The sequence below is a fragment of the Quercus robur genome, chromosome 5 (assembly GCF_932294415.1).
Source record: "Quercus robur chromosome 5, dhQueRobu3.1, whole genome shotgun sequence".
NCBI classification, from domain to species: Eukaryota; Viridiplantae; Streptophyta; class Magnoliopsida; order Fagales; family Fagaceae; genus Quercus; species Quercus robur.
Genome location: NC_065538.1, coordinates 88,345,382 through 88,353,057, shown reverse-complemented (window position 1 = coordinate 88,353,057; position 7,676 = coordinate 88,345,382). Strand labels below are relative to the sequence as shown.

At 33.5% G+C, this 7,676-nt stretch overlaps 1 pseudogene; it reads right to left on the bottom strand.

Moving 5' to 3' along the window:
• Positions 1 to 5,061: 5,061 nt before the first annotated feature.
• On the bottom strand, positions 5,062 to 6,046 carry LOC126728921 (flavonol sulfotransferase-like; annotated as a pseudogene).
• Positions 6,047 to 7,676: the final 1,630 nt, after the last annotated feature.

Here is a 7,676-nt window from a genome sequence, read left to right as displayed (position 1 = left end):
TCGTCTAGTCCTAACTCTGTAACCCACTCTCTACAAATTCATTGTCTGGGGACTTTTGGGCCAGAACCACTCACTTGCTGGGCTTGGGCCTGGGCCCCAAAAACCGACCCTACAATTTTAAAATACGAAAAACCGTAGAAGGCAATTGTAAAACTTTATATTTTATAGTTTTTTTTTTTGTGATGTCGATATATTTAATTTATCCTTTTTTTAAAAAAATTATATAATTTATGTTTCTTATTGAACCCCCTATAAAATAATCTTAGAGCCGCCACTGTTGCTTGACTATGTACATTGAAACATATGTAGCTAATAAAATTGATAATGAATATATCGTGCAATAATTTTAAAATACGAAAAACCGTAGAAGGCAATTGTAAAACTTTATATATTAAAGATTTTTTTTTTTTTTTTGGTGATGTCGATATATTTAATTTATCTTTTTTTTTTTAAAAAAAAATTATATAATTTATGTTTCTTATTGAACCCCTAGAAAATAATCCTAGAGCAGCCACCGAGTTTACCGCTTGTCGGCAGAATCAATTGCACAATATAAAGGCTTGTGAATTAAATTTAATCAAGAAATGGTCATGTGTCCTCGTTTTTTAATTAAGTAATGAGCAGATAGACACCATTAGAATCAAATTTAGATCTCATTTCAATCATTTTGAGCTACCCTCCTCGACACAAATAAATAATTGTCGTGCATGTGTTTCATACACCTAACCAATTATTTAGATTATACGGCATGTGTTTCATGCTGTATAATCTCCTTTCTTTTTGTTGTGTTTTCTACGTTAGGAGTTTTTTTCTAGCTAATAAAATTTTTCTGTTCATTAAAAAAAAAAAATAAAATTGCACCTAACCAATTATTTATTTATTTATTTATTTTATCTATACTAAATTGATAACAATATAATGTTGCATGAGTGTCACATCAATCATTTCTTAAAACTTATCCTATTACCTGCCTCGGCACTACCAGCACACATGATTCGTAGCCTTGGAAGCCCATGTATTATATATGGTCTTTTTTAATCAATTATTTGTTAATCAATTTTATATAGTTATTTGAAGTGCATCCCAACCCTTCACTTGTATAATCACTAGTTTTTATTTGGGTGCTTATTCTATTAGAATGTGTTGCAAGCTGTAAAGGTACTGTTCAGGAGTCATTCTGCTATTAATGTGACCAGCTGAATTGATGCAGTGCATTGAATGTGGAGGTGATAGGTGCTTTACCTGAAAAACTTCCCCTCTTCTTTACTTGCACGTCACAAATTCTTTCCTCGGTCTCCAATCTTCTGGCCTAAGTAGCTTATCTACAGTCCTTTGAGGAGTGTTCTCTCATTGGGCTCCTCGAGCAATCTGTTTCCTTGATTTCAACATCGAGGCTTTTATCAATGTGCTGGGCCAGGGCTACTGAGAAGCAGGGTCCACTTTCTCCTCGAGTCAAACCTGCTTGGTAATATTCCTCCTTCGAGCCTCGCCCTCCCACATTAATCCCCCAAAACTCCACTCTCTTTGTCATTCGAGGGAGTGAGGCTTTGGTAAGAGGTAGGAGGGTTGGCACGTTCTGGATGTGTTACCACATAGAAATGTCTTTTCACCTATCCCATACATGTTCTTGACGCTTCGGTATCCTTAATGCGGTAGTTAATTCAGCAAGCAGCTATGTGTCCCCCACGTTCTACGATGTGATGGAAATCAAACGGCTGTGATTTTATCGAATTAATGGGCGGGAAAATAATTGCTCTCTTTTTACCCTTATATAAAGGGGTGTGAAGATAGCTCCCTTCACTTTTAGAGAAAATCACCTATCCCTTAAAAAGTTTTTCTAAGGAGCCCAGCTTTCTACTCTCGTAAATTACCCCAAGTTCATACTTAGGATATAATTACCCTTTTTCTATTATTATTATTATTATATATTTTGTTCTTTCACTTTTTAGGATGGGTAGGTTTGCTAGCTTAGTGAATACTCTCGAGAATAGGGAAACCTTCAAGGCTAGATACAATATTCCTGCTAGGGTCGAGTTAGAACATTGTTGTTTCAAGGAGTGGTACACCAAGAGACCAACTGGGGCCATAGTCATCCTCATGATCACCTTTATAGAAGGCGGAATGGAGATTCCCATGAGTAGGGTAACGAGGGATTTCCTTATCCTCAATAGACTATGCCCCACCTAGCATAATTCTTAGAACCAGACCGGATTGAGAGGTCAGACGGTGAAAACTGGAAACCGGGATGAAAATCGATTTTTTAAGCATAAAGAACCGGGCATATGTAGCAATTCTGTGAACCCCTAAAACCGGGGTTGAACCGCATGAACCGATGGCAAGAACCATGCGGTCCAACCCTTGAGCAATTTTTTTTATTTTTTATTTTTATAAAAACAACTTAACACAATTTTATTCTACTTAATTAAATTATCCATCTCTTACAAAGAATAAAAAAAAAAATTATAATTAAAATCCTTCAAAGATATTTAACTTTACTTCAAAAATTAATCATAAATTTTAATGTTTTCATGGTTATTATTTTATTTTATTAACTTTCTTAATTTATTATTAAATATATGCTTGTAAATCATTAAATTTCCCTCACATATATAGATATATTAGTCAATTTTGCTAGTTTTATAAATTTAATATCTATATATAGGCTTTAATTAATTATTAAATTAATTATGACGTCATCACGGTTCGACTTTGGTTCGACCTCAAAAATCTTGAACCTCTCCCTTTTACGGTTCAATGAATGGTCCGGATCTGAAAATCTTGCCTCCTAGTGCTTTCCAAACCTATTTAGGATCCAAACCTATTTAGGATATTAGGCAGTGTAGATAGCTTAAACAGAAAAATGGGTATCAACCTATCTCATCACAATGTCAACTGGGACAGTTGACATTGTGATGAGAATTCTATTGGTAAAAAGTAGGAAGCAAAAAAGGTTTTCAGACCCGAACCGTTCAATGAACCGTAAAACGAAAAGGTTCAAGGTTTTTGAGGTCGGACCGAGGTCGAACCGAGGTCAAACCGTGATGACGTCATAATTAATTTAATAATTATTTAAAATATAAATAAATATATTAAATTAGTACAAATAAAAAAAACTACCTAAAATAGTCCAACTAAATATAAAGATTTATTTTTTTCAAATGTATTTTTCATATTATAACTTTTACAAACAAAAATATAGTGTTTCTTTCTTTATTTATATTTTGATTAGTTAAATTTATGATAATAATAGTTAATAATAATTATTATAATATAAAAATTAGAAGGGCAACCACCCACCTTAAATAAAATTTCTAAAAGTGACATATATTATTAAAAAGAAAAAGAAAAAAAAGAAGATACAAGCTGGTATCAACACTAGCGGATAGTAAAATTTAAAAACATTTGAATAGTCAAATCACTCTAATTACTTCATTGGGCTTCACGAGGTCAAGTGGGTAGTGGTGTTGTCAGCAAAACAGTGCAGCACACTTAACAAAAACATGAATCCAATGAAGCTAGGCAGCAAGTGTCCGTGAACTTCAAAATTTAAAAGCTTTCATTATTTCCAAGAATAGGCAGCAAGTGTCCGTGTACTGTAGACACGTGGAGAGCTTAGGAAATTATCAATATTTCCAATACTAGATCCGTGTCAGTGTAGTCAAGTCATAACAAATACAAGGGAAAGTGAGAAATCAGACCACATACTCAACAAAGTTTCAGCAAAGAAGAGAGAGAGGGAGACGGACAGAGAAGAAGAAGAAAAAAAAAAAAAAGAAGAAGCAGAATATGAAGAAAAAAAAGAAAGGAGAAGCAGAAGAAGAAGAAGAAGCAGTTGCTTCATGGCGCCACTCCTGCTTCGTCTTCGTTGTCGTCTTTCCTTTTCTCCTTTTCTGTGTTTTTTTAATTTTTTTTTAATTTTTTTATTTTAGGTTCAGATTCAATGGGTTGCTTCATGGCGCCACCCTTTCTTCATCGTCGTCTTCTTCCGTTTCTCCTTTTTTTTTTGGGTTCAAATTCAATGGGAAGTAGAGAACCGTGAGAACCGTGAGGTCCGACCGCGGTTAGCACGGGTCCTTGTGTTTTGCTCATAGAACGGTTCTTGAGGCTAAAAGAACCGCAAAAATGAACGGTTCGAAGTTTTTCCGGTCGGACCGTACGGTCCGGTCCGGGTTTCAAAACCTTCTGCAAAACTAGCTTCGGAATATATTGGAAATGTATACGTACCTAAATGGGAAGCAAGGCCATTACTACTATAGATAGTAAGTTAGTTATCATTTTGCCTTTCAAAAGTAATTTATAGAATAGATATAACTTCATTGCAATAATAATAGGATGTAGGCACATGCATGTTCTGCCATTAGCAATACCCAAAAACGTACTAGCTATAAGAATCAGTCAGTCTACGTTTTCTCTCGAATCAATCAAAGTTTGTCAGCAGAATTCCAAAACAAGTTTTGAATTTCCCGGCCCCAAACAAAATAAAAGTTTTTGGATAAGATCATGTGTCCTCTATTAATGGGCATATATATTATTATTCACCTTGAAGGCCAACATGCCACACTATAGAGCTACCCCATTAGAATTAAATTTAGGTCTCATAATTCAATCATTTTCAACTACCCTCCGCGACACATGCAGATAATTGTTGTGCATGATATCTTTCATGCACCTAACCAATTAATTCAAGCGACCTCACAATACAATATGGATAAGAGTAAAATTACAAGTTGGTAATCACCACTCTCCATTCTTTCATTTTATTGTTTGTAAAGAATTATTAATTGTAGAGGTCACTAATCTTGATGTAGTCTAGATCAATCTTCAAAATTAAGCCATGCAACAAAAGGGAAAGAAAAAAAAAATAGAAAAAGAGAAAGTAAAGAGAACAATAATGACGTTGAGGCTTCAGATTATACATGACCTTGCAATTATTTCAAGTTTTATCAAACCATTCGTCATAGTGTTAATTTGACATGCTAAATCAAGCCTTGATGCCATTTTTTATTTAGTTTCCATACTCTAAACCATTTTGATGCCAGCCATGAAAGGAGTACTATAGATTCATCCTTTAGATGAGACATGCAATGTCAAGCCGGAACCACTTAGCTTTTGCTCAGTTATTTGATCAAGTCGCATTGTCATTGTAGGTGAAAGATGATTCTTCCAATCTCCAATGGCTCCCACTTGTATGATTCCACTTGTATTCACCTCCAAACTAGACAGCTTCTCGAAACTACATAGGTTTATTATCTTTTGCACCACACATTTCTCTTCTTCCTTTAATGAGAAAGGGTAACCTATGAACTGAGCAAATTCTTTTACCAAATATATAGTCTCATTCTTTAGATCTTCATACTTTAGAAATAGTATTCTCTTTGGTGATTTCAAACTTGCTCTCCAATATCCTAACACATGATCCCAATATGGTCCAAAAATAGATAATCCTTCACAAAAGAACGTACTCAAACGCATCTCGCAAATGAATTTCTTTCATGGGTGAGGCTTCCATGCCCTTAGGACTTAGCTTGTTAGAAAAGTGCCATAGAGAGACAAATACATCCTTTGGATCCCTGCATATGTAAACAGTTTTACAACTAGAATTTATAACGGATTTTGGTAAGGAAGTGTAAGGAATGTGTGTAGCCACAAGTGGAACATCTAGATCCAATTTTTGTGAATTTGAGATAAGTTTGAACTCCAAATAAGGTACACAAACATGAGCCAGTCTGGTGAGTAAGGGGCTTGTAGACTCGTTGAAATGGAATCGGGTCATAATGGCAAAACTTAGTGCCTTAAGCCATGTTGTGCCAGATTTCGGAGCACTACTCAAAATCACATCATTAGGTTGAGGTGTGAACTGGTCTTGAACTGACAAGATCCCTCTTAAGTCGTGTGCACCGCACCAAAAACCTTCATATTGGTAGAGATCCACAACCCAACCACCGTTTCTTCTTGGGATGGTAGAAATGATCTCTTTGTATTTGTTATGGATTTTTGGATCAGACTTACACTCTTCCTTCCCGTTTCTTTTTGAACCAAAGTTCATTTTGAAAGAGAAGAGTCAATTGGTAGAAAGCAAAACTAGCTAGGTATATATTGAAAATGTAAACCTGAATGGGGAAGCCATTGCTATAAAAAGCAAGTTGAGTTCATCATTTGCTTTTCAAGTTTGCCATTTCAGAGGATAGGGCCATTAAAAAGTTTCACGCTTTCACTCTCACTAATTAGATCAGATATCATTTCATTTGCAATAATAGGCACATGACTCCTGCCACTTGCATTGCCCAAAAATGGCTCTACTACCTATAACATGTGCCTCTTCTGAATTTAAAGATGGCAAAAGATTAACCCAATGATTTGTCACCAAGCTCAAAATGTCTCAAAAAGTGATTTAATCGTGAAAGATTAGAAAAGATTTTGTGAATTTTTTTCATGAAATTAAGGTTTCACTCTCACAGCAGATGGGAGTTACTCACCTATTATACGTAGCATTAAATAATAAACGCCAAACCGTATTTAAGAAGATTAATCTCATCGTAATAACCTAGAAGAGCTAACCTATCCCGTGCTTAGTAGCCTTAATTATTAAGATGAAAGATAACAAGATAACACCTAACACCACCAAATAATAACAATCCTTTGCGAAGAAAGATGCTAACCGGTGGTGACGAAACCAAGAATTTGTTGGGGAAGACCAAAACTTGAACAAAAATTCATTGATCATTCAAGAATAAGAAATAGAAAAAATATATAAACAAAATAAAGATACAAATAGGAGTTTGATATATCAAAATGGAATTCGACGTTCCTTTATATCATTAAATTTATCTATATTTAATTCTGTATGGAATTTTGTTACAATTTTCCTTTTGCTATATAAAATCGAAAAGTCTGTTAAAATATCATTTTTCATTTAGTTGTGAATCTTTGTTTAATTTGATAATATTAATGATTGAAAATGTTTGTTTCATAGTCACAACAATAAGAATTAGAATAATAAGTACAAAATACAATAACTTTTTTTTTTTTTGAGAAATAAATACAACATGCTGCTAACCCCGTAGTTTGAACCCTTTACTCCCTAGACTCCAAGCACTTTGTATATGGAGATGTGTCAATTCAGCTATAAAGCCTTTGACACAATAACTCTATAAACAATTTGGCTTTTTTTCTTTTTTCTTTTTTATCATCTAGTATTCAGTAGCCATTGAAACAATGAAAAAAAAAATATAGAACTACCTTTTAGAAGTCTAGATATCAAACTATATTATGTTAATTATGGTGAAGTTTCATGCATTTTAAACAGTATATTTAATTTCCCTGATTTGTGAATTCTTGCGGATAAAACTTGTTTACTAACAAAAAAAATATATATATATCATCACTTCTTAAAAAAAAAAATTTGATGCACCTCTCAAAGATCAAGAATTGAATTAAAAATAAGCTACTATATTCTAAAAACTAAATCTCTCTAAAAAAAAAATTCTAAAAATTAAATAAAAAACTTAATTATATGTTTACTAAACTGATTATTTGATCCTTGTAGTTGAGAAGTAATTGCAGTATAAAAACATATAATTGATAGTGATGCTCAATTGTAAAGTCATCTAAAATAAATTTGAAATAATTTTTTTTTTTGAAATAATTTGAAATTTGAAATGATTGAATGTGGTTGT